This window comes from Petaurus breviceps, unplaced genomic scaffold (assembly GCF_028583685.1).
Source record: "Petaurus breviceps papuanus isolate PSGF00001 unplaced genomic scaffold, PetGlider_PUasm1.0 90667, whole genome shotgun sequence".
NCBI classification, from domain to species: domain Eukaryota; kingdom Metazoa; phylum Chordata; class Mammalia; order Diprotodontia; family Petauridae; genus Petaurus; species Petaurus breviceps.
This window is the reverse complement of record NW_027187302.1, coordinates 4,520,609-4,544,270: the sequence shown is the minus strand read 5'-3', so window position 1 is coordinate 4,544,270 and position 23,662 is coordinate 4,520,609.

Here is a 23,662-nt window from a genome sequence, read left to right as displayed (position 1 = left end):
GACCAATGCAAAGCTGGAAATGACACCTCTCTTTCTTTTCCAGGAAATTCCTTTTTAGAGATGAAATTCAGCTGAATTCCAGTTTTGCACCCACTTGTCTAATGAATCTGATTCTAACTCACTTGGTAATTTATAGAAGACCCCTGGGGCATGTATGGGCATATTGCCTTGGCTTATCCAGACTTGGTTCTTGATTCAGTTCAATAAACTTGATCTGACTTAGTCTGAAGGTTCTATCTCACCTAGTTAAAGTATCAAGGCTAAAATAGGTATAGTATTATATGACATATAAGACAATCCTATTTATAGTTTCATGGGATTATAGAATTTAAAGTTTGAAGAGACCTAAATTTAGTATAATCTCTTTGTTTTAGAGATGAAATAACCAAGGTCTAGAGGGCTTAAATGACTTGCTAAAACTCAAACAGGTAACCACATTCAGATTCAAACCTAGGTCTTCTGGTTTTAAATCACATATTCTTTCCATAGTCTTCTGCTACCCAGATTATGAACATTTTAATTCATAGATGGTCAACAGAGGGTAATGTGGGGGCAGGAAGCCATTTTCCATTTTTAATAAATCCTTTTCCCTTATCTTTCCCCAAAGGAGAAAAATTTTCAATTTTATAACAAAGACTTGGTAACTTTTTTTTTTCTTCTTAGCTGTCTGAACTCTAACTCCATTCCACCCAGGCCTAGAGAGCTGACCAGCATGGCTGACCTGGGAATCCTCCTTAAATAGAGGTTCTGGGAGGAACCATTCAGTCAGAGGGATAGGCTCTGTAAGCAGGTATTTCTGACCTGTGAATTCCAGGGCTGGAGTAAGCTTTCAGGATGAAGAGCTGAGATGTGACAGAGGAAATCTGGAAGCATGATGAGTCAATACTCTCTCTTCTTGTAAGGAAATTTGGGTGTCTGCTCATTTGCATGATGACAGCCTTTATTTTGTTTTACATAAAGTTCTGTGTCCTTGGAACCCCTAGGTTATTTATTTTCCATTCTCTTTATGAGAGCAGAAAAATAATTTCATAATTCACTTAATATCCCATAATTGGGTCTCTTGATTCTTGAAAATGAATGTATGATGCCCAAATAGCAGGAAAGGAAAATGAAAGGATGATAAAGTATCTTCAGAAGTTAAATGGAGTCTGGGAGGGGTAAATATTACGTTTGTTATAATTCTCCCTCTATATTCATTTTAAGATTTCTTTCTTTCTTTCTTTCTTTCTTTCTTTCTTTCTTTCTTTCTTTCTTTCTTTCTTTCTTTCTTTCTTTCGTTTCCTGATGAGAAGATTGTCCAAGATATCTTGGGTATGAAAGAGGATTTCATCTAGGAGAAATTCATGGAGGAATCAATTAAGATGCTGTTTAATAAGAGTTGAGTATATAAAATCAACAAATGTACCTATTTAAGAATGTCTCAGGCTACAAAATGTCTTGGAAATCAGATGTCTTAATTAGTATAGATACCAGATCTTAAAAAATTAGCCCCTTCATGATTGTTGACATAAACAAATGGTTTATTTTGTGTGGACCTCCATTTTTGTTTCATACCACCATTTCTCCTGGCCTATTTTTGTGAGTACATGAAGCATTTGGGGCACTCTGAGCTATGGTTTGTACAAATAACTGGCCAACTTCTGCTGTGTCTAACTGAGCTTTGAATGCTCCTTTCAATCAAAGTCCAGCTACCAGCCATATCGCTTGTCTCATTTGGGTACCTGCTTGCTGAGTTTTGAAAATCCCTTTCTCTGCTTGGAAAGCTTTCAAAGTATCACTAAGTTTCTAATAAACTTTGCTGGCTTTGGTGTTGGGCACATCAAAGTTTTCAGTGAAAGATGTAACCACATCCAGAATAAGGACAGCTGAGCCTGGTGAACACAGCTGGTGGAAAGGATTGTACTCACATGCCCCCAGTTAAAAGTAATTTCTCTAAACTTTTTTGAATCCAGAGAAGGCTGTCCTCCTGATTTCAGACCCGTAGGCACACTAGGTTGAGGAAACCAAAAAAATTCCAATTAAGTAGGCAGCTAGTGAGTAGAACGAACGTCTCATTAATAACTTGTACTCATTAGTTGACCAAGAACAGGCTTTAAATAATCTCCAACTGAAAAAGGTAGCAAACCTACACAATTAAATTTTGTCACAATCATATACCTCATGCATATTTGCTAGTTTTTGTCTGTTTACTTAAAAGATTATTATCAGAAGTGTTTAATGGGAGATACCAAGCTGTTATCCTCCAGGCAATGCATCTACTAATAGGGAAAGGATAATAAATAGCTTTGATTTTAAAAACCAGTGGAAAAGTTTTTGGAAGCATCATGGATCACAGAATGAGGCCAAAGGGGGGATGATTTCCTTTGTTGCGACACTAGATTAAACTACAACAGCTAGTGCAAGGGTACCTTACCCCATACCTTCACTCAGTACCTACCTTAAGCAGACCAACCCTTTCTTTTGTCCCATGGTTTTTGTGACTAATAAGTCCTGTGCTAGAAAATTTTATTTCTTGGTCAGAGTTCAGACTAGTTCAGGAATTCTTTCTGAAATTTCCCTTGGTCATTCGTAAACCCTTCTCATTGTGCTTCAGACCCTCTTGGACATTACTATTATGATTCAGCTGCCTTCTTATCCTGGAACTTTCCTAGCATCTAGACACAGACCTGGTTCTCATCCCCAACCATCTTTTCACTCTGGTTTAGCTTTCTCATTGATAAGGTCCTTCCAAGGCCTCCATTTTGAGAGAGTGTCTAGGCTGGTCATCCTCCATTCCTTTCCTGGTTGTGCTCAATTATGCCTCAAGTAAGTGACCTCTCCACTTTTCTTAATCTCCCTTTTATGTGTTGTTTTTCCCCATTGGAATGTAAGCTCATTGAGGGCAGAGAATCTCTTTTGGTCTTTCTTTATGTCTCCAGCATTTATTACAATGTCTGGAACGTACTAAGTATTTAATAAATGCCTGTTGTTCACCTGGTTGCTAATCCAGGGGTTGTTAAAATCCAGGGTATTTTCAATTATCCAAGGTAGTGGGGGAAGTAATCTATGCAAAATTCTTAATAGTAAATTCATTATTATTCTTTTTAAATAATACGTACAACATCATTGTCCATCTCTCAATCATCCATCCATCTATCTATCTATCTATCTATCTATCTATCTATCTATCTATCTATCTATCTATCTATCTATCACCTATCTGCCTACCTACCTACCTACCTACCTACCTACCTACCTACCTACCTACCTATCTATCTATCCGTCTGTCTGTCTGTCTGTCTGTCTATCTATCTATCTATCTATCTAGTTTATATAGCAATTTGTTTGCAAGGCACTTAACACAGATGATCTCATTTGATTTTCACAACAGCCCTGTGAAGTAAGTGCTATTATTATCCCCTATTCTATAGGTCATGGGCATCTAGGAAGCACAGTGGGGTTGTAGTCAGGAAGACCGAAGTTCAAATTTGGTCTCAGACATTTACTAGCTGTGTGACCCTGGGCAAGTTACTTAATTGTTTGCCTCACTTTCCTCATCTATAAAATGAGCTGGAGAGGGAAGTGGCAAACCACTTCAGTATCTTTGTCAAGAAAACCCAAAATGGGTTCAAGAAGAGTCAACCATTATGGAAACAATTGAACAACAACAACAAATTCTATAGAGCAGGAACCTAAGGCTAAAAGAGTTTAAATGACTTGTCTAGGATTATACATTTAGCAAATATCTGAGGGAGGATTTGAACTCAAGTCTTCATTGATTCCAAATCCACTGCTTTTCTCCTAGTTGCTGGCAACTCTTTGGAGAATAGGACTGGTCTGTGATAAAGAGGAAGAGAGGCTTGTCACACGTGTGCACATATGAAATAGGAATTGGATCAGAACTGTTTTTTCACAAGAGGAGACCAAGAGTGGTTCTGCTAAGCTGATAGTGGAAAATCTCTTCCCTACCAGTCCTTCACCTACCAATCCCAACCCCACCCCAACCATTCTATTTTAAAGGGAGGAGGAAGGTAATACACACAGGTTAACCCCATGCTCCAAATTGTTGCAAGCTGCATGTACATAACCTGCATGTATGTTTGTGTTTGTAAACTAGAAGGAATTAAAATCAATTTATCTCCCTGCTATTAAGGGATATAACCACATAACCATGCATTTATTTGTATATATTTTATATGTATTTACATAGGTACATGTTATGTTGCCCACATCCTCTCACCCTATAGAATGTAGGGTTCTTGAGGGAAGACTTTCATTCCTAGCATAGACCCCAATGGCTCTGGAGGAGAAAGTGAGGCTGGTCACTTTGCAGATCCCTCCTTCACTTAAATCCAACTCACTTGCATGTCATGGCATCACCTCCGGGATGTCATGATCTTCTTTGAGAACAAAGGACAAACAACAACAGCAACAAATATGAACAATTGATTTTTAAGAAAGAAAGAAGTTTTTATTTTGTTTTACCAAGAAGATGGTGGAAGAAAGGTCACTGTCAGGTCCATGAGCAGAGAAAGAATTTGATATTCATTTAACATCAGTTTAATAACCTCAATAAGGGCCAGAGTCTAAACTAATCAACAAGAAGAAGAGCCTGGACCTAACAGCTTCTTTGTTTACTGAGTAAACTCAGAGAATACCTCTTCCTATGTCAAGGCCAGATGGGGCTGACTTTATGGCCATTAAGGATGAGTTCCTGAACCCAAGGCACTACCTTGAGTAATGGGACTTTTTCTTATCTTTATATTATTTGGACATATACTATGTTATGGCATGTTAATGGTAAAGAAAACACAGATATCCTGGGTCATAATTTCAATTGACACTTTGTCAACTCTTATTTTATTGTATTTACTACCTATTCAATTAAGAAAATTCCTTTCTCCTACCATGATTGAACATATATGGGGATCATAAATTTGAGTGACACAGCCACCCTGAATTGGGATGGTTCTGAAATGTATTTAAGCTTTCTCATTCTTTTGTTTAGGCAGTCAGATTTTATCTGACTCCACACATGTATGTATTTGGCTAGCTTTAAGGGAATAAATATGAATTTACTTATCACCTAGCCTGTTTGCCTCTTTTAACCAAACTTTCACTTCGACAGATTAGAGGTATGTTGTTTGGGAAAGCTGACAAATGTAAATTGTGGTCAAGACTAGCAAAGGATATTTGAGGAGAGCCAAGTCAGGAGCTTTACTGCAGAGGTTGCAGAATAGGCATTTCAGGGGAAATGAGATGAGGAAGGAGGTGATCCTAGAAAAAGGCTTTTCCCTTCCCTGAAATCTTCAGCACTGGGTATGTATTCAAGAACACACTCTGTCTGCAGTTGCTATGAGCTTAGAGGAATCTGACTTTCCAACTACTTCTGGAGGAAGGGGAACAACCCATTTGAATATGTGGTGAAAGTTGCCTTCTCATGCTTGGTTGTTTATTTTGCTCTGATTAAATGTGTTCATTGTTCAATGCATTCTCTTGCCTTTATCTGTTAGGATAGCAAACCATACATGCTGAGCTTGCAATTCAGGTTTCTAGTTTCCAAATTGGGTGGGGACAAGTGGTTTTAAAGTCACAGAAACAGTGATAGGTAGGATGTTGAAGGTCCTGTAGGACTGGGAATTGTTGTGGCATAGAGACAAAAGCAACAGTTTTTCATCTCTATATATCATTGATTTATGGCATGAGGCAAACCCCTATGGCAGCCATATATGTGGATTCCAAGAAAGGATTCAGAACCTGTCAGTGTGGGTTATAGGACACTATGGGACAAATGGTATTTTGTTGTTATAAATAGAAATTTAAGTTATTCTTCCCTAGTAGAGATTCAGCACAGTTAGGTGGTACAATGGATATAGAACACTGGACTCCGAATCAGGAAGACTCATCTTCATGAGTTCAAATCTGGCCTCAGACACTTACTGGCTGTGTGACCCTGGACAAGTCACTTAACCTCAGTTCCTCAAGTTAAATGAGCTGGAGAAGGAAATGGCAAACCACTCTAGTGTCTAGGAGGGAAAGACCTTGAGCATAGTCCTGAGTACTCAAGCACCTGCATGCATGAAGTGCTAGACTAATAATGGAGAGGCTCATTACCAGTACTTTTTGGGTACTGTAACCTCTGAAACAAAGAAAACCAAAAAAATGGCCCTTAGTTCTGTGAAATCCTTCAGCTTCTACAGTAATAGTGGCAGACTAATGGTAAAGGGGTCAGGGGTACTAAAAATCACTTAGTTTTTTTTTCTGTTTATAAATGTAACAGGTGATTATTCAATAAGAGTACATGAAATGTTTGATAAGTCCTGAGAGCACATGAATGTTTGATAAACCAGCTTCCAAAAATCGCTAATGGAGGGTCCTTTTCTCTACTTGGTGATTCTGATTTTGGATAGGTGCTAAAGGGGAAAGGAGACCCAGAAGCAGGCTCACTAACTATCCAAATATTTCCACAGCTGGGCCCTCATTCTTAGTGCCCTGTAACAAAGACCTTAATTTAACTGTGAATACTTTAAATGTGAGGGGTAACTAGGTGGCACAGTAGATAGAGTGCCAGGACTGGGATCAGGAAGATGAGCTTTCCTGAGATTAAATCTGATTTCAGACACTTACTAGGTGTGTGACCTTGGGCAAGTCATTTAACCCTGTTTGTTTCACTCATAAAATGAACTAGAGAAGAAAATGGCAAACCATATGAACATTTGGAATGGAAATGGGTCTAAATTTGTGCATCTCATGTTTCCTTTGACCCACTGAAATTCTACTTCACTCATAACACACAGCACTTTCTTTGATGTAGGTGTGCCACGTTGGGTGGTCCTGTGCCAGTGTTTCCCATGCCATGCAATCGATTCCAAAGTTCTTCAGGAATCTTGAGAGTGTCTTTATATCAGTTTTTCTGACCTCCATGTGAAATCTTGCCTTGTGAGTTCTCCATAAAATAGTCTTTTAGGCAAATGTACAGTGGCATTTGAACAATGTGACTGACCCATTGGAGCTGTGTTCTCTGCAGCAGAGTTTGAATGCTTGGCATATTCAGAGACAGCAAGAGGGCTTTAAATGCCAAATGCACAGGTTTTTCTTTGATCTTAGAGGTAATAGGGAACCACTGGAGTTTACTGAGCAGGGGAGTGTCATTATCAGGTTTTTGATTTAGAAATATCACTTTGTTGTGGGGGTTTGTCCTTCACTCTTAATTTATTTTTGCTTTTTGGAGGGGGGAGGGCAGGGCAATTGGGGTTAAGTGACTTGCCCAAGGTCACATGGCTAGTAGGTGTTGTGTCTGAGGCCGGATTTGAACTCAGGTCCTCCTGACTCCAAGGCTGGTGCTGTATTCACTGCTCCACCTAGTTGCCCCTGTCCTTCACTCTTGAAGAACACCATGACATCAGGAAGAGGATGCCATGACTTGCAAGTCAAGTGGATTTAAGTGAGGGTGGGGGTTGTACAAGTCACCAGTCTGACGTTCTCCTCCAGAGCCATCTAGGTCCACTGGCAAGATCATAGATCAGGACAACTAGAGATAGTTTAGTATTGCTTTGACAGTTGTTTGGAGGATGAACTGAAGATGGGGGCATTTGAGGCAAGAAGACCAATTAGGAGGCTATGACAACAGTCTAGGCAAGAGATCATGAAGGCCTGAACTAGGATAGTGACTGTGAGAGTGGAGAAAACTCGAGACAGACCTAACTGCAAAAATAGTCCACAAACACAATATATTCCTCCAAAATAGTTGGTTAATGATTTATTAAGTGCCTACTGTATGCCAAGCACTGTATTAAACACTGGGGTTTAGAAAGAGAAAAGACAGTTTCTGCCATCAAAGAACTCAGCATCTAATGGAGAAAGATCACATAAAGAGAAGATGTAAAGAGGGGGAGCAGGGGAGGTGGGTACCCAGCATGTGGGCAGGATGAAGTCATGTAGCCAGGTGGGAAACTGAGGTGTCTGCTTTGGACCTCCTTCTTACATAAAAGATCTGTGAGGAACTCTCCAAGGTCCATTCTCTACCCTCTCAAATCAGAGGGAGGGAGAGATCCAAGGGGCAAGGGTTATTGAGGAGGTGTGAGTTTCAGAGTTGATCTGATTTTGCAGGAAGATGGAGTTCCTGGAGACAATAATGAAGATCAAATGAGCAGCACCTGGAAGAAGTGTAAATTACTTTTCCTGGCAGTTATTAGTGGAGGGAAAGAAAGTTGTAAGCTGAAAACTTGAAGTAGCCAGGTCAAAGAATCATTTTTAAGAATGTTGAAACTTGAGTTGTTTCTAGTAAGAGGGGAATAAGTCAGTAGAAAAAATAAACTGTAATGATGTAGGAGATTGGATGATTGATGGAACAAGGTCTTGGAATAGACTAAAAGAAAAGGGAGCCCGAGTGGATGGATTTGTTTAGGCAAAGTGTAGATCTACCTCAGATGTAGCAGGAGGAAAGGAGCTCTGTGTATCAGCACAGGCTACAAGGATTAATTATATTCATGTGTTTAAACAATTAGCATTAGTGCACTTAAGCTACACTCAAATTATTTCATCACTTAACTTCAAAACACTAAGTGTAAGAGCATTCTCCTTTATCATTACTTTGCATATGGTTTCTTTATCAAGGAGAATGATATTAAATCTGGAAAACATGCACAACACTCTAAGAGTGAATTGAAGGCCATGAGCAGTTTAGAGGTAGGGGTCATAGTAATATCCCCCTGTCTCTCTCTTCCCTTCCTCAGTTCAACTCCTAGAAAATAGTTGTCTCTGCTTTCTCTTTTGTCATTCACTTCTCAGTCCTTGGCAATCTGACTTAAAACATTATCACTCAATTGAATCTGTGCTTTCTAAAGTCACCAAAGATCTCTTTCTGAATTACTAAATTTTATTGTTATTGTTTTTCCCTTCTTGCTCTCTTGGCTATATTTGATATTATAGATCACCCTGCCCTCCTGCATATTCTCTTCTCTCTGGGCTTTTTTGATACTATTTCCTCCTTGTTCTCTCTATCCATCTGCTCCTTCTCAGGCTTTTTCTTTCTGTATCTTCATCAATGCCATAGTGCCTAGTTGTGGGTGCTCCCCAAGGCACTGTCATAAGCTCCATATTTTCTCTCTTTGGACACTCTCTTTGTGACCTCATCACCTTCATAAGTTTATCGTTTCTATGCCAATGACTCATAGATTTATTGACCCAGTTTTCCCCTTGAGTTTTAGTCCCACATTTCTTGTTGTCTATTGGATATTGTTGTCTATTGGATATTTCAAGCTGCATGTCCTGAAGACATCTTAAAATCAGAATGTCCAAAATAGAACTCACTATCTTTTCTCCCAAATCCATATCTCTTAGAAATTTTCCCATTTCTGATGAATATGCCACCATTCTTCAAGCATTCTAGGTTTGTAACCTCAGTATTCTCCTTTTATCCTCACTTTTCTTCCCTCCTCCCCCATATAGTCAATCAGTTCCCAAGTCTTGTCATTTGTATCTTTCCAACATCTCTTAAATCCAACCCCTTCTCCCTACTTACACAGCCACTACCTGAGTTCAGCTCCTCATTTCTTCTTGCTTAGATTATTTCAACAGCCTCCTCTTGACCTCCCTGCCTCAGATCTTTTATCACTTCAGTTCATACTATATCTTGCTACCAATTTAGTTTTCCCTAAGTGCAGATCTTACCATGTCACTCTCAATAAACTCTAGTAGCTCATTATGGTCTCTAGGATCAAGTATAAATTCCTCTGTTTAGTTTCTAAAGGGTTTTACAACCTGGTTCCAACCTATCTTTCCAACCTCATGGGACATTAATTCCTGTTCTCATACTCTATGAGCCAGCCAAACTGGCCTTGCCTTTATTCCTCACACCAGATACTTAATTTCCCACTTCCATTTCTTTACACTATTGGTCATTCATTCTGGAAATGGTCTATTCATTTCTGCCTTGTAGAATCCCGTTTTTTTTTTCCTTCAAGATGAAACTCAGACATTGCCTTCTACATGAAACCTATCCTAATTCCCTGTAACTGCCAGTGCCATCTCTCTCAAACCACCTTGTATTTTTTATTCTATTTATATTTGTTTGAAGTATGTTTATATGTGTTCTTGTTGACTCCCCATTTAGACCCTAAGTTCTTGGGAAGTAGAGATTGCTTCAGTCATTGTACTGTATCTCCAGTGCCTAGCACAGAGAATTTCATGTGCATAGTAGGTGCCTAATAAATACTTTTTGATTGGTTGGTATAACCCCTGGTTGTGGAACATCACACATATTGTCCCTTTAATTTCTGTTAAAGTGCCAAAAGAACTGAAGATGGAGGCAGGATGTAGAGTCTTGTAGCAAATCATGAAGCTCCAGAAGAGTTTGAAGAGTTAGGATGCAGGATTCTGTCTTTCTCTATGTTTCTGCTTCTCTGCCTGTCTCTGTCTGTCTGTCTCTCCCTCCACCTTCTTTCCCCTAAGCTTCCATGGGTTGTAATTAGTAGCTTTCAAGCTGCCAATGTTTTCTGGTTAGGTGAATTTTTAGTGTAAGTAAGGTGGATTTTAGTGTGCATAAAGTGGATTTTTGTTATAATTTCTTAGAGTTCAGTTTCTCAGGATCCACAGCCATAACAATCTCTTGTTCCCAGGTATTAGATATGAGTTCCCACAATTATGGTTCAAAACATCTCTACCACACTTGCACAGCGTTATATAATGATAAATAACACAAACATCTACTGTGACTGCACAGTGAGATACAGGGATGGGGTGATGTAAACTTGTGAGACTATTGCTGGCAATACACCTTCTTTGTTGCTCCTATAAAACAGGTAGTCCTTGGTCAGTGAATGGAGAACCTTAGGATTGAGTGCACAGAAGCTATGAGTGCCTTGATTGGCCCCCCATCAAAGCTTGGGGGGAATCTGTGTTTGCCTCAACTGGCCCCCATTGAGACTTGAGGGGACTTAGGGGATACGTAAGTAGTACCTGTCTCAACTGACCCCATTGAGACCGTAGGGGTAGTTGCCCCTCCTTCTCACCAGCCGCTTCGAGAAGGGTGATTAGGGAATACTGTAGGAGTTTGTGATCCCATTATCAGCAATCCTCTTCTGAGAAAACTAGAATAAAGTAAGATTATTAACACCTTCTTAGTGTCTTTCCTCTCTGACCAGATCAAGAATGAACTTGAGCTAGCATCCGGACCATAAGAGGCCTAGAGGAAGACATTTGGAAAACCCTGCTTAAATGGCAGATTGAATAGTAAGTAGATTCTAGCAGGAGTTTGGGGTCTTGGTCTGCAGTAGTAGCACAAGGTTATATCAGGGACATCTGAAGGGACTCCCAGAGTCCCTTTTGTGATGAGTCACAAAGTGAAAGATTCCTCTACAGGACACGGAGTTGAATCATCACTTGTTATGGGGTGAGATCTATCTGTTGGTAATCTTTTAACAATTGGGAACTGGATTTGAAGTTATAGGACTTTGGTTCAAGACAGACCTTGTCCTTCCTCTCATTTCCTGGGTAAAGCACTTAATTCCTCTGGGCCCCAATTTTCTCATATCTTAAATGAGAGAGTTAAACCATAGTACTATATAAGATGCCTTCCAGTTTTAAATCGATGAACTCATAAACTTATGGTTATGATCAAAATATTTGAGGAATTATGGAAAATCTAACAATTGTGAGATTAAAGATAGGCAAATATTCCAAATTTTTTTTAAAAAGAGAAAATTACGGACTGGTAAGCTTGATATCAACCCTTAGACAAAGTTCTAACATAGACTTAAAAAAATATTTATTTACTTTTAGTTTACAACATTCACTTCTGCAATCCCTTTAGTTTCAAATTTTTTCCCCATCCCTCTCCTCCCTACCCCCCCCCCCCTCCTTGGCGGCATGCAATCAAATATAGAATCTACAAATACTTTCACATTAAACTTTAGTCAGGTTGTAAAGAAGGATTTTAACCAATGGAGTGAAAAATGAGAAAGAGGAAGCAAAACAAAACAACAGAAAGAGAGAAAATAGCTTGCTTAAATCTTCATTCAGACGCTGTAGTTCTTTCTCTGGATGTGGATATCTCTTCCTGTCATGCATCTTTTGGAGTTGTCTTATAACCTTGAATTGCTGAGAGGAGCCTAGTCTATCAAAGTTAGTCATCATACATATGTTGTGTCTGTAATTGTGTACAAATTTCTTCTGGTTCTGCTCTTCTCACTCAACATCAGTCTCTCCAGGTTATTATGAAGTCTGTCTGCTCCTCATTTCTTATAGCACAATAGTATTCCATTATATTCATATACTCCAACTTGTTCAGCCATTCCCCAATTGATGGTCATCCCCTTTATTTCCAATTCTTTGCCACCACAAAAAGAGCTGCTATAAATATTTCTGTACATATGGATCCTTTCCCCACTTCTATGATCTCTTTGGGTTACAGCCCTAGAAGTGGTATTTCTGGGTTAAAGGGTATGCACTTATTTATAGCCCTTTGGGCATAGTTCTAGAATAGTCAAATCAGTTCACAACTCCACCAACAATGCATCAGTGTTCCAATTTTTCCACATCCTCTCTAGCATTTATCATTTTCCTGTTTTGTCATCTCAGCCAATCTGACTCTTAAGATGTCATACCTCAGAGTTGTTTTGATTTGCATTTCTCTATTCAATAGATATTGAATTCTATATTAAATTCTAACATAGACTTTTAAATAGACAATTAAATAGATGGCCTGTGAGCACCCATTATGGAAAGCAATAATTACTAAGAGTTAGTTTACTGCAAATTGCTTTAGTTCACTAAAAACAAGTCATGCAAAAAATAGTTTTATTTATTTTCTTGTAAGGTTACCAGAAAGGTGAAATGTGTACTGTATCAAGTGGCATCAGGAATACATTCTCTTGACATTTATTATGTATGAGACTGGGCAGCTAGATAGCACAGTGTATAGAGTGCTGGGCTTAGAATTGGGAAGACTCATTTCCCTGAGTTCAAATCTGGCCTCAGATATTAGTTGTGTGACAGTGGGCAAATTACTTAATCCTGTTTGTCTCAGTCTCCTTAACTGTAAAATGAGCTGGAGAAGGAAATGGCAAATCATTTCAGTATCTTTGCCAAGAAAACCCCAAGTGGTGTTGTGAGTTGGATGTGACTGAACAACAATGTATGAGACCATGGGAAAGTCACTTAACACAACTCTCTAAGATATATATTCACCGACAGGTTATAATCAACTTATATTAGTGAAGAGAGTTCTTTTAACAATGGAATCACAGATCCTTGTCATTTTTACTAGACCAGTGGATGGAGGAATACTGTTGACATGTTGTATTTGACTTCAGCAAAGCATTGAATGATTATTCTTATGACGATCTGTGGACAAGATGGAGAAATTTGGCACAGGTGGTAACCCAGATGATTTAATGGCTATACTCAAAAGTGTTAATGACTCACATCACCATAGAAGATGTTTTCTAGTAGAACACTACAGAGTTTTCTCCTTGACCCTATCCTGTTCAATATTTTTTTTTATCAATGACTTGGATGAAGTTCCAATTAAATTGAACAAAAACTTATTAAGTACCTATCATTTACAGTCAGTGCATTAGGATGAAGGCATGGAAAACAAGCTATCAAAACTATAGATGACATGAAACTAGGAGGGGTAACTGTTAGCTCTCTGCTGACATTTTGAAAATAAATGGATATTCCCTGAAACAGGAATATCCTGACCTATGCAAGCCTTAGGCTTTTAGTTAATCATTTGCCCTATTATCTGTAACAACATCTTGTCCTGGGCATTAGTAGTGGTTTGGTTAACCCTAATCCATTTTGAATTATAATTCATTTCATAGGTGCCAGGTTTCCCATTTGGATTTACTGTTAATGTGTCTCTTTTGGGAGATAACTTCTAGACACCTCCTTGGCTAGGCCTCATCTGGTGAATCTTGTTTCTATGGGGAAATTCATGAGCAGATTACTCTGAAGAAATCTTCACACTTTGGTAATTGTAAGAATCATTTTGTTGTCTAATCTAGGGCATTGATTCTTTAACTCTAATTGAAGCCACTGATTTCTGGGTAATAGCAGGAGCTGAGACCATTTATTTTCCAAGGAGTTGATTATAATTTGATTGATGCATATGACTTATATACCATGCCAAAGAATCCTTTAGTCTAAATAAGTTCATGTTTGAATTTCTGCTTGTTTAATGATTGTTTTTTTTAGGCAGAATCAATATAATTTGAACAAGGATTTCCACTTACATTTCCTGGACATCTTCTAAGCTTTCCAATTTCTTAGAAGAGAATTATGGTTCCCAATTTGAAAGCAACCAGTTAATGAATATTAAGTGAGTACCTTCAGGGCACATATTGCTAAATTGGCTATACTTTGATATTTTTCTACCTCTCTTCCCTACCTTTTCTCCCTCCCTCCCTTCCTTTTTTTCTATCCTCCCCTTCCTTATTCCTCCCCTTCCTCCCTCCTTTCTTCCTTCCCTCCACCCTTTACTCCCTCTTTTTCTCCTTTTCCCTTTCCCTTCCTTCCTTTTTCCTTCCTAGGAAGTACCAATTTTAAAATAGTTTGTCTTAAAAAAATTAATAATTCAAACAGGATAGCAATATGTTCTATTTTAAGCGTTTGCCATGTTGCTAGTGTGGGATTGTTACTGTAATTTAAAGATCACTTTCTCCCTTGGCAATTGTTCAGAATCCACTTTCATGAATTCAGCTGTCACTTCTATACAGATGACTTCCAAATCTCTATTTCTACCTACGATCCCTTCTATATGTCTAGCTGTTGCCTGCATAACTATGTCTGGGTGTCTTTCATGTATTTCAAACTCAACATAACAATCCTGAACTTCCCCATCTTCCCCCTCTTTTCCCAAACTGTCATTCCATCTAACTTTTCTATCTTTCCAACACTATTATTCTTGCTGCACTGACTTATAACCTCAGAGCCATTTTTGACTCTTTCTTCCCTTTCAGTTCTTGATGTATTCAGTTGCCAAATCCTTTAGATTTTCTTTCCTTCCTTTTTTTTTTCACAAGGTCACACGGCTAGTAAGTGTTAACTGTCTAAAGCCAGATTTGAACTCAAGTCCTCTCAACTCCAGGGCTGGTGCTCTATTCATTGCACCACCTAGCTGCCCCAATTTCCTTTCCTTTCTATTCCCATTTCAATCACTATTTGGGGAAGTCATTGCTTCTCATTTCCTGGGGCCTACCCAGTTTAGACCTAGTTCAGGTCCTCACCTGAACTGTTTCAGTAACCTCTTAGTAGGTCCCCCTGACTTTCCAATCTATCCTCTATGACAATGGTGTCAAACTTAAAAAAGAAACAGTGGCCACTAAACCATGCAATTGTTTAGGTTCTCTATGGGCTGCATATTGACTATATTTTATTGCATTTTTGTTTTGTTAAACATTTCCCAATTACATTTTAATCTGGTTCAGCTGCACTCCATAGTAATAGGGGCTGCATGTGTCCCCAAGGCTGCATGTCTGACACTGGTTCTGCATAGATCCCAAAGTGATTATGTTGAAGTACAAATCTGACTGTCGCTCCCCTAGTCTATAAACCTCTGTGTCTACCTTTACCTGTAAACTCAAAGAACACTCTTGGTTGAGCTTTAAAGCCCTTCACAAACTGCTCCTAACCTACCTTTCCAGCCTAGATGTCTGGATGCTCCTCATACATGATGCTCCATTTCCCATCTCTATGCTTTTGCGTAGACTCTTCTTCATGCCTTGAATGGTACCCCCCTCCTCACCATCACCTCTTAGACTCCTTAATTTCCTTCCAAAGTCCCCTTAAACTGTTACCTTCTATAGGAAACCTTTCTCAGCAATCTTCCCATCCAAATAAGAATTTTTAAGAAATATGTTTTGTGCACACCTGTATATTGTACATGCTTGTCTTTCTCAAATAGAATATGAGCTCTTGAGGTCAGGGACTGGTTTCATTCTTCCCTTTGTATCCACAATTATAGGCATAGTTTATAGTGCATGACAGGTGCTTAATAAAAGCTTGATTGATTATAGCTTCCCCCTGGTCTCCCTGTCTGTCTCATCTATCCTTTCTTCATCCTTCACACTGCTGCTCAGATAATCTTGCTAATGTATCACTCTGCTCTCATCATCAAACAGTGGATTGACTGCTGGGCCTGGAGCCAGGAAGACCTGAGTTCAAATCATGCCTCAAACATTTACCAGTTGTGAGACCTTGGGCAAGTCAATCTCTCTCACCCTCAACTTCCTTATCTATCAATTGGTGAAAATAATAGCACTTACTTCATCAGGTAGTCCTGAGGACCAAATGAAATAATATATGTAAAGGGGGAAGGGAAGGGAATAAATATGTATATAGAGCTTCCTATTTGCCAGTTACTGCACTAATCACTTACAAATACTACCTCATTTGATCCTCACAGCAACCTTGTGAGGTAGGTGTTATTATTATTTTACTTTTCTGGTTGAGAAAATTAAAGTAAACAAGTAAACAGGTTAAGTGACTTGCCTAGGGTCACACACCTAGTAAGAGTGTCTGAGGTTGGATATGAATTCAGGTCTTCTTAACTCCAGGCCCAGCACTCTATCCATTGTTCCACCAGCTACTTCTTCAAAGAGTTTTTCAAGTGTTATAGAAGTGTTAGCTATTATTATTATTTTTATTAGGAGTAGCTAGGTGGTACTGTGGATAGAGGGCTAGACCTGGAGTGAGTAAAACTCATCCTCTTGAGTTCAAATCTGTCTTCAGAAACTTACTATTTGTGTGACCTTGGGCAAGTCACTTAATTCTATTTGCCTCAGTTTCCTCATTTGTAAAATGAGGTGGAAAAGAAAATGGCAAATCATTGCAGTATCTTTGACAAGAAAACCCCAAATGGGGTCTTAAAGAGTTGGATGTGACTGAAATGGCTGAACAACTATTTTATTTATTATTATTATATGAAATTCTTCAGTGGTTAATCTGGACAAACTATTCTCCCTGGTACATATTAAGGTTTCTTTATTTTATAGGCTATGCATTTTAGATGAATCCTTTTACATGTATGAATAGATGATATTTCCCTTCATAACCAAAAAGGCCACCCAGGTTCAAATCCAGTATGAAGATGGTGAAATATCAAATGACATGATCTCTGCCTTCTATTGCATCTTAAAGAATTTTGAAGTTCTATTAAGGCCAGCAGAGGGCACCAAGAAATTGTCACAGACATAGACTTTAATACCCACCAAAAGCAGTCATTAGAACTGCAGGGAGGTTTCAGTCAAAGTACCTGCTTTGGAGTTACTCCAAGATGTACGTCTATTTAAAACATCTTGGCTGCCTGATGCATTATTGACTGGCTGGCATTTAGACTTAAAAGCAATGTGGGCTTGCCGTAATTGAGAAAAATTAGGAAAACACAGCAAAGTGCATTTAGTATTAAAAAGAAAATAGCTGATTTTGATAATGCTAAGAAAAGTATAAAGTGTTAAGTTAAAAAATCAACAACATGACATGATTTCTCCCATCCTATCATTTTCTCCTTCTTGTTTTTCAATACCCATCTTAAATGTCATTATGTCCGTAAAGTTTTCCCCTGATCCCTTCAGTGAGAGGGCACCTTTCCTTCCCTTGAAGGAAGGAAACAAACATTTATATATAGCACCTATTATGTGCCAGTTACTGTCCTAAGTGCTTTACAAATACTGCATTCTATCCTTGTGACAACCCTGGGGGATAGGTGTTATTATTATCCTCATTTTACAAATGAGTAAACTGAGGCAGGCAGAAGTTTAATGACTTACCCAGGCTCACATGACTAAAAAGTGTCTGAGACTGGATTTGAACTCAAATGTTCCTGAGTGCAGGGCCAGTACCTCACCCACCTAGTTGTCTTGGCATTCTTGTAACACCAGAGGCAGACTATGGTACAATGGATAGAATGCTGGGCCTGAAGTCAGAAAGATAAGCGCAAATGTAGCCTTAGATGCATATTAGCTATGTGAATCTGGGCAAATCACTTCATTTCTGTCTGCTTTATTTTCCTCAACTATAAACTGAGGATGATAACAGCACTTACCTTGTAGGGTTCTTATAAGAATTGAATGAGATAGTATTTGTAAAAGCTCTTCACACAGTGCCCAGCACATAGTAGGTGCTTTGTAATTTTTTTCCTCTCTTTTCTTCATTTGCTTGTATTTCTCCATGCATTTAGCATGTTCTATTTTGTTTTGTAAAAGTTTGGTATAATATAGAGAAAGTTTGGACTTGAAGTTAGAAGGCCTAGGTTTAGTCCTGGTTCTGCCATCTTAGGTAAGTCAATTTCTCCAAGATCATGCTTTTTTTTTCTTTTTTAAATCTGTATAATAGGGATACTAATACCTATATTACCCACCTCACAGGATGATTTTTGCAGAAAGCTCTTTGTAAGCTATGCAGTAAACTCCATGAGGGTAGGGAGTATATCTTATCTAAATTTGATCTTTCACCAATGACTACCATAGTGTTCTATATTTGATAGGTGCATGAATTAATGAATAGATGAATGGATGGATGGATGGAGTCCCCTTAGGCCTTAGTTTCCTCTTCTGTAAAATGAGGAGCATAGGCTAAGTTACCTCTAGGTTCCCCTCCATATATAATATCCAATGACATTTTGATTCTCCGTTTTTATGTAATCCCTGTCCCCAAACCCATTGCTGAGACTCTCTCTTTATTGATGGAGATGAATACCCTGCCCTACATGAGGGATAGGTTAGAGTTGGTGAGAGGTGAGAGAGCTTTAACCTATTTCAGTTCCCCTTGAGGACTCTTCAGAGCCAGTCCCTTATGGGGCATCTTCAAGCAGGGTTCCTCCTTTGGGACTCTTCAGGGGACAGTTCCCTTTGGGAATGATCAAGCTTTAAGTCTTTGAATATCAAGTTGCTTCAGGTGCTCTTGGCTTCCAACTTTGAGAAAGAATATGGATGAAGCCAACTCCATTTCAGATTGCTGAAGGAAAAGACTGGGAATACATGAGAAGAGCCAGAAGTCTCCATCATGTTTCTGTCTCCAGCTTGATGTAATAGTGACTTTGGGTCATATCAAGGGTAATCTCTCCTGGTTGAGCTGAATTTTTTCACTCCCAATGGTATGAGAGCTCCTTCACTCTGTATTGTCTGGTATATATTCTCCTATGTATTTCTTCTCTGATTTCTGTTTTACTAAAGATTTAGATAAACGGGATCCTTTGCTATTCTCTTTATGTGTTCTTTGTGGAACTGGTATTTGGTGGGAAAGGGGTCAAGCCTTGAATGTAGAGTTTGGGGTTCCCCTTTTTCCCCAAATAACAAAACAATCAGAAGTTAGATGAAATACAATCACTTCCCCTAGACTAACAATATTTCAAGAGGCTTACAGATATAATTCCAACTTGATTCTTTCTCTGTTTGTCTCTGTCTCTGTGTCTCTGTCTGTCTCTGTCTCTCTGTCTCTGTCTCTCTTTCTTTGAGGAGAGCAGAATGATAGCCTCTAGCCCCAGCCTCCTATTCCCCTTTCTGGAAGAAATGAAAGCCTTCCTTGGAGAAGGGTGAGGTGAGAAGAGGCTAGAGGTGTCTATTCAGCCTCCCTTCAAGTCACACAATGACAGACCTCACCACATGTGAGCATCACTACACATGTGGGATCCTTTCATTTTGTTATATCTGTTCCAGTTTAGAAGAAAACTTTGGCTAGAAGAATTAAGATACAAGCCTCTGGCCACTGGAGGGCTCTCAGTATTCATTTATAATTTTGAATCTAAGGAATGTGTGGTACCCAAGGTCTTGACATGTCTTCACATTGTTTCTAGAAGGAAAACTTTATTTAAAAAAAAAAGCTGATTTTCCAAGTTGCTTCTTTCATGTTTCCCACAGTCGTTAAGTGAATGCAGGGTAGGTAGAGTAAACAACTGACCAGAATTCCTCTCTTCCTTCCCCAAGGTAGGCATTAAACACTCCATTAAAATGCAAATATATTAACTGGAAGGTGATCCATTAAACCTTTTTTTATAAAAAAATCCATGAACAATTTTCTGTGAGATAGTCAGGAATTTTAGAACTGGAAGGAACTAGTAAAAACCTTTACTTCAATGAAACTGAGAACAGGAAGGCTTAGCTGACTTGCCCCAGGTCTTATACACAATTAATAATGGAGGTTTTCTGATTTTTAGCTCAGTGTTCTCTATGGAGTTGGACCAGGCAGTTGTTATTAGATGAATTGATGTGTGTAAATTGCTTTGAAAACTTTAAAACAATATAGAAATGTCAGTTGTTTTTATTATTAAAGCCCTTTTGAACTCTAAAATGCTCTGGCCTTTCATTGCCTTGTGGTTCAGTAGAAAGAATTTAGATTCTGGAGTTCACTTCTAACATCTGATGCTGTTCATGTGACTGTGGGCAAATGACAGAACTTCCCTGGACTTCAATTTCCTCACAAATAAAATGAGGGAGTTGGACTAGGCAACCTAGTTTTTTTTTTTCTTTTCCTAATTAAAAGGGTCATCCCTTCACTCACTTCTTAAAAAGGCCTATTCACTGAATGGGTGTTACCTCACTCTAAGTGAGAACCTAAAAAGGCCTAAAAGGGCCAGGGTCTCCCATTGCGTTCTGGGTCATCTCCAGTCCTCCTGATAAATATCAGGCCACTCGACCCAGATGGCTCTGGAGGAGAAAGTGAGGCTGGTGACCTTGCATAGCCCTCCCTCATTGAAATCAAAGTCAACTGCAAGTTGTGTCATCATTTTCCTGATGTCATGGTCCTCTTTGAAAACAAAGGACAAACACAATGAACCTGTGAACCGGAGTATAACAGTTAAAGGCTTGCAAAAGCTCATTACACATATTTCCTGCAAAGTATGCAATCAGAGCAGTTCCCATGGAATGCTACCCTGGAGGATTCTAAGTTTTGTAGCCTTAAAGAGCTAGCTAAATGAACTATTCGTTAGGAACCTAATTTAGAGGCACAAGTGTATTGTCAGCTACTGGCACAAGTTGAAATTTAGGGTCCCTGAACGTATAATTCAAGTGTTCCCTTTGCATTTAGTTGACAATTCAATTCAACAAGCACTCATTAGGTAAGGGAGGCAGAGGAGAAGGTCCAATGAGAGGAGGAAATAGAGAATAGATCTGTGATTTCATTAATTTAGGAAGCTCCCTGAAGGAAGAAGGCTCCCTCCCTTTTCTGCAGCGTATAGTCATAGAGAGTTGTCTAGAGTGTTCAGAAGATAAGTTACTTGTCCACAGTCACATAATTAGGATTGGCCTGAGCCAGATATTCCTTGCTATGAAACTAGGTCTCTCAACTATACTGTACTACACCACACTGCCTTTCTTTTTGTAAATTTGGGCTTTGCAAAAGGTCAGAGATTGAATTTGGTGAGCAGAAAAATCAGGAGATCTTGAGGACAATTGCAAGAAGAAGGAGTCTTGCTAAAGAAGAAGAAAAAAGTAGGAATTAAATAGTTCTGAAAAGAGGGAAGAGAAAAAAGAGCAGAAGAAGGAGAAGGGGAAAAGAGAGCAGAAAGAACAGGTAGAAAGAAAAGGTAGTAAATGTTCCTATACATCAAAACCTAGATTGGCCTCTTTGTGATTTCCATTCATGCAATTTCAGACTTCATGTTGAGGGAATTGAAGCAGCTACTTTTGTACCTGACAACTACATCAAAGAGGCCTGCTCTCTTCTCAGAACTCATATGCAAATTGTGGCAGAGAATGTTCTAAGATGTTAAGAGGGAGGATGGTCACCAATTTCTGGTCATTTGTACAGGTGCATATTATTGTTAGAAAGAAACTAAAAAGCATCCCTAAATATTGCAAAATCTTGGGTAAGAAAATGAAGATCTTAGGGATATAGGTACTATTACTGCTTGTGCCAAATGAAGGCAAGGGATTCAAAGAGAAAGACAGATTAGAGAAGTGAACATCTGACTAAAATATATGGTGCTTGAGAATGGGGATTTGGATTTCTGGACCATGGCTTAAAAATAGTAATGTTAATTTCTTGGCTTGGGAATTAATACATTAAACAAAGAGAGGCAAGAATAAATATGCCTTGAGTCTTGAAAACAGTAGCAACAATGCAACCTAGACAATTATATAGTGCTTTGCTGTTTGCATATCTAAATAAAAGTATTTTAAACTGAAAAGGAAAGGAAAGGGAGAAAATTGTCTACATATCACCACCACCACCACAACAACAAAAATAATACCCCAGGTGTACACAATATAGGAAGAATAGCAATTGGGGATATCTAAAAATTCACAGGAGACAAAATCCAGGGAAGGATCCAACATAAAATTCATGACTTAGGATGTCTACACTTAATTGCACAAAATTTGGGTAATGAGAAATTTATACTAAAGAATCTAACTTAATTTGATTTCCTAGCTATCATTGAGACTTGGTGGGATAAGACCTATGACTGGAATATGGCTATGAAAGGGTATAATTCATTAAGAAGAAAGAGGATAGGTAAAAATGGATGTGGAATAGTATTGTACATTAAGAAGATATGCTCATGTAAGGAAATCCAAGAACCAAAGTTGGAATTATACAAATAAAGACACTAAAATAGCCATATCCTTTGGACTAGAAACTGCATTACTAGACATATCTCCAAGGAAGCTATTAATAAGAAGAAAGTCCCTATATACAGCAAAACATTTATAGCAGTATTTTTTGTGATAGCAAAAAATAGGAAGCATAGTAGATGACTATCGATTGGGGATGAATGAACAAATTGTGGTATATAAATGGAATGGAATATTATGGTGCTATAAAAAATTATGTATGTGAAGAATACAGAGAAGCATTGAAAGATCTACATGAACTGATGCAGAGTGAAGTAAAGAGAGCCAAGAAAATAGTATATGCAATAATAATAGCAATGTAAATGAAAACAAAGCAACCACACCCACACACCCACATATACAAATCAAAAGTAAATGTAACAAAATTAAAAATATCAAGCATGACTTGAATGAAGAGATATAAGAGGACACCTCCAACCTACCCCTTCGTGGAGGTGAGAGGTGCACAGATATTACACACTTTGCATGTTTTCAGACTTTTTCCATAAATTCATCAATTGTGCTGATTTTTATCTTCTTTTTCTTTTTTGTTTAAATTGTCTTTTAAACATTTTATTATATAAGATAACTCTCTGGGAGGGGGAGCAGGAGGAATGCTGGGGATGCTATAATCATGTAAAAAAAAACCCAGAAGCTATCAATAAAACTTTGTTTTAAAGGCTCAGTTCACCACCTTCTACTATAATGACTTTCCTGATCTCCAGATACTAAGGCTCTTCCACCCAAAATGACCATGTATATGTGTATATACATATACACACACATACATAAGCACATATTATCCCCCCTTATTTTAAGCTCCGTGAGGATGGGAACTATTTCATTTTTAGTTTCTTACACCCAGATCTTAGAACAGTACCTAATAGACATATAATAAGCACTTGATAAATACTTATTGACTTATTATTGACCTCTGACTAGTCATTTAACCTCTATGTTATTTAGGTAATTCATAGATTGATTTTGATTTGTGTAGTAGAGGGAACTCCCACACTCAGGGTCTCCCACTATGACAACATCACTAATCTTTTGTATTTTCCTCCATGGATTCATATGTAATGGGAGATGGGTCGATGGGGACCCACTCCTTAGAACATATGCAGTGTGCT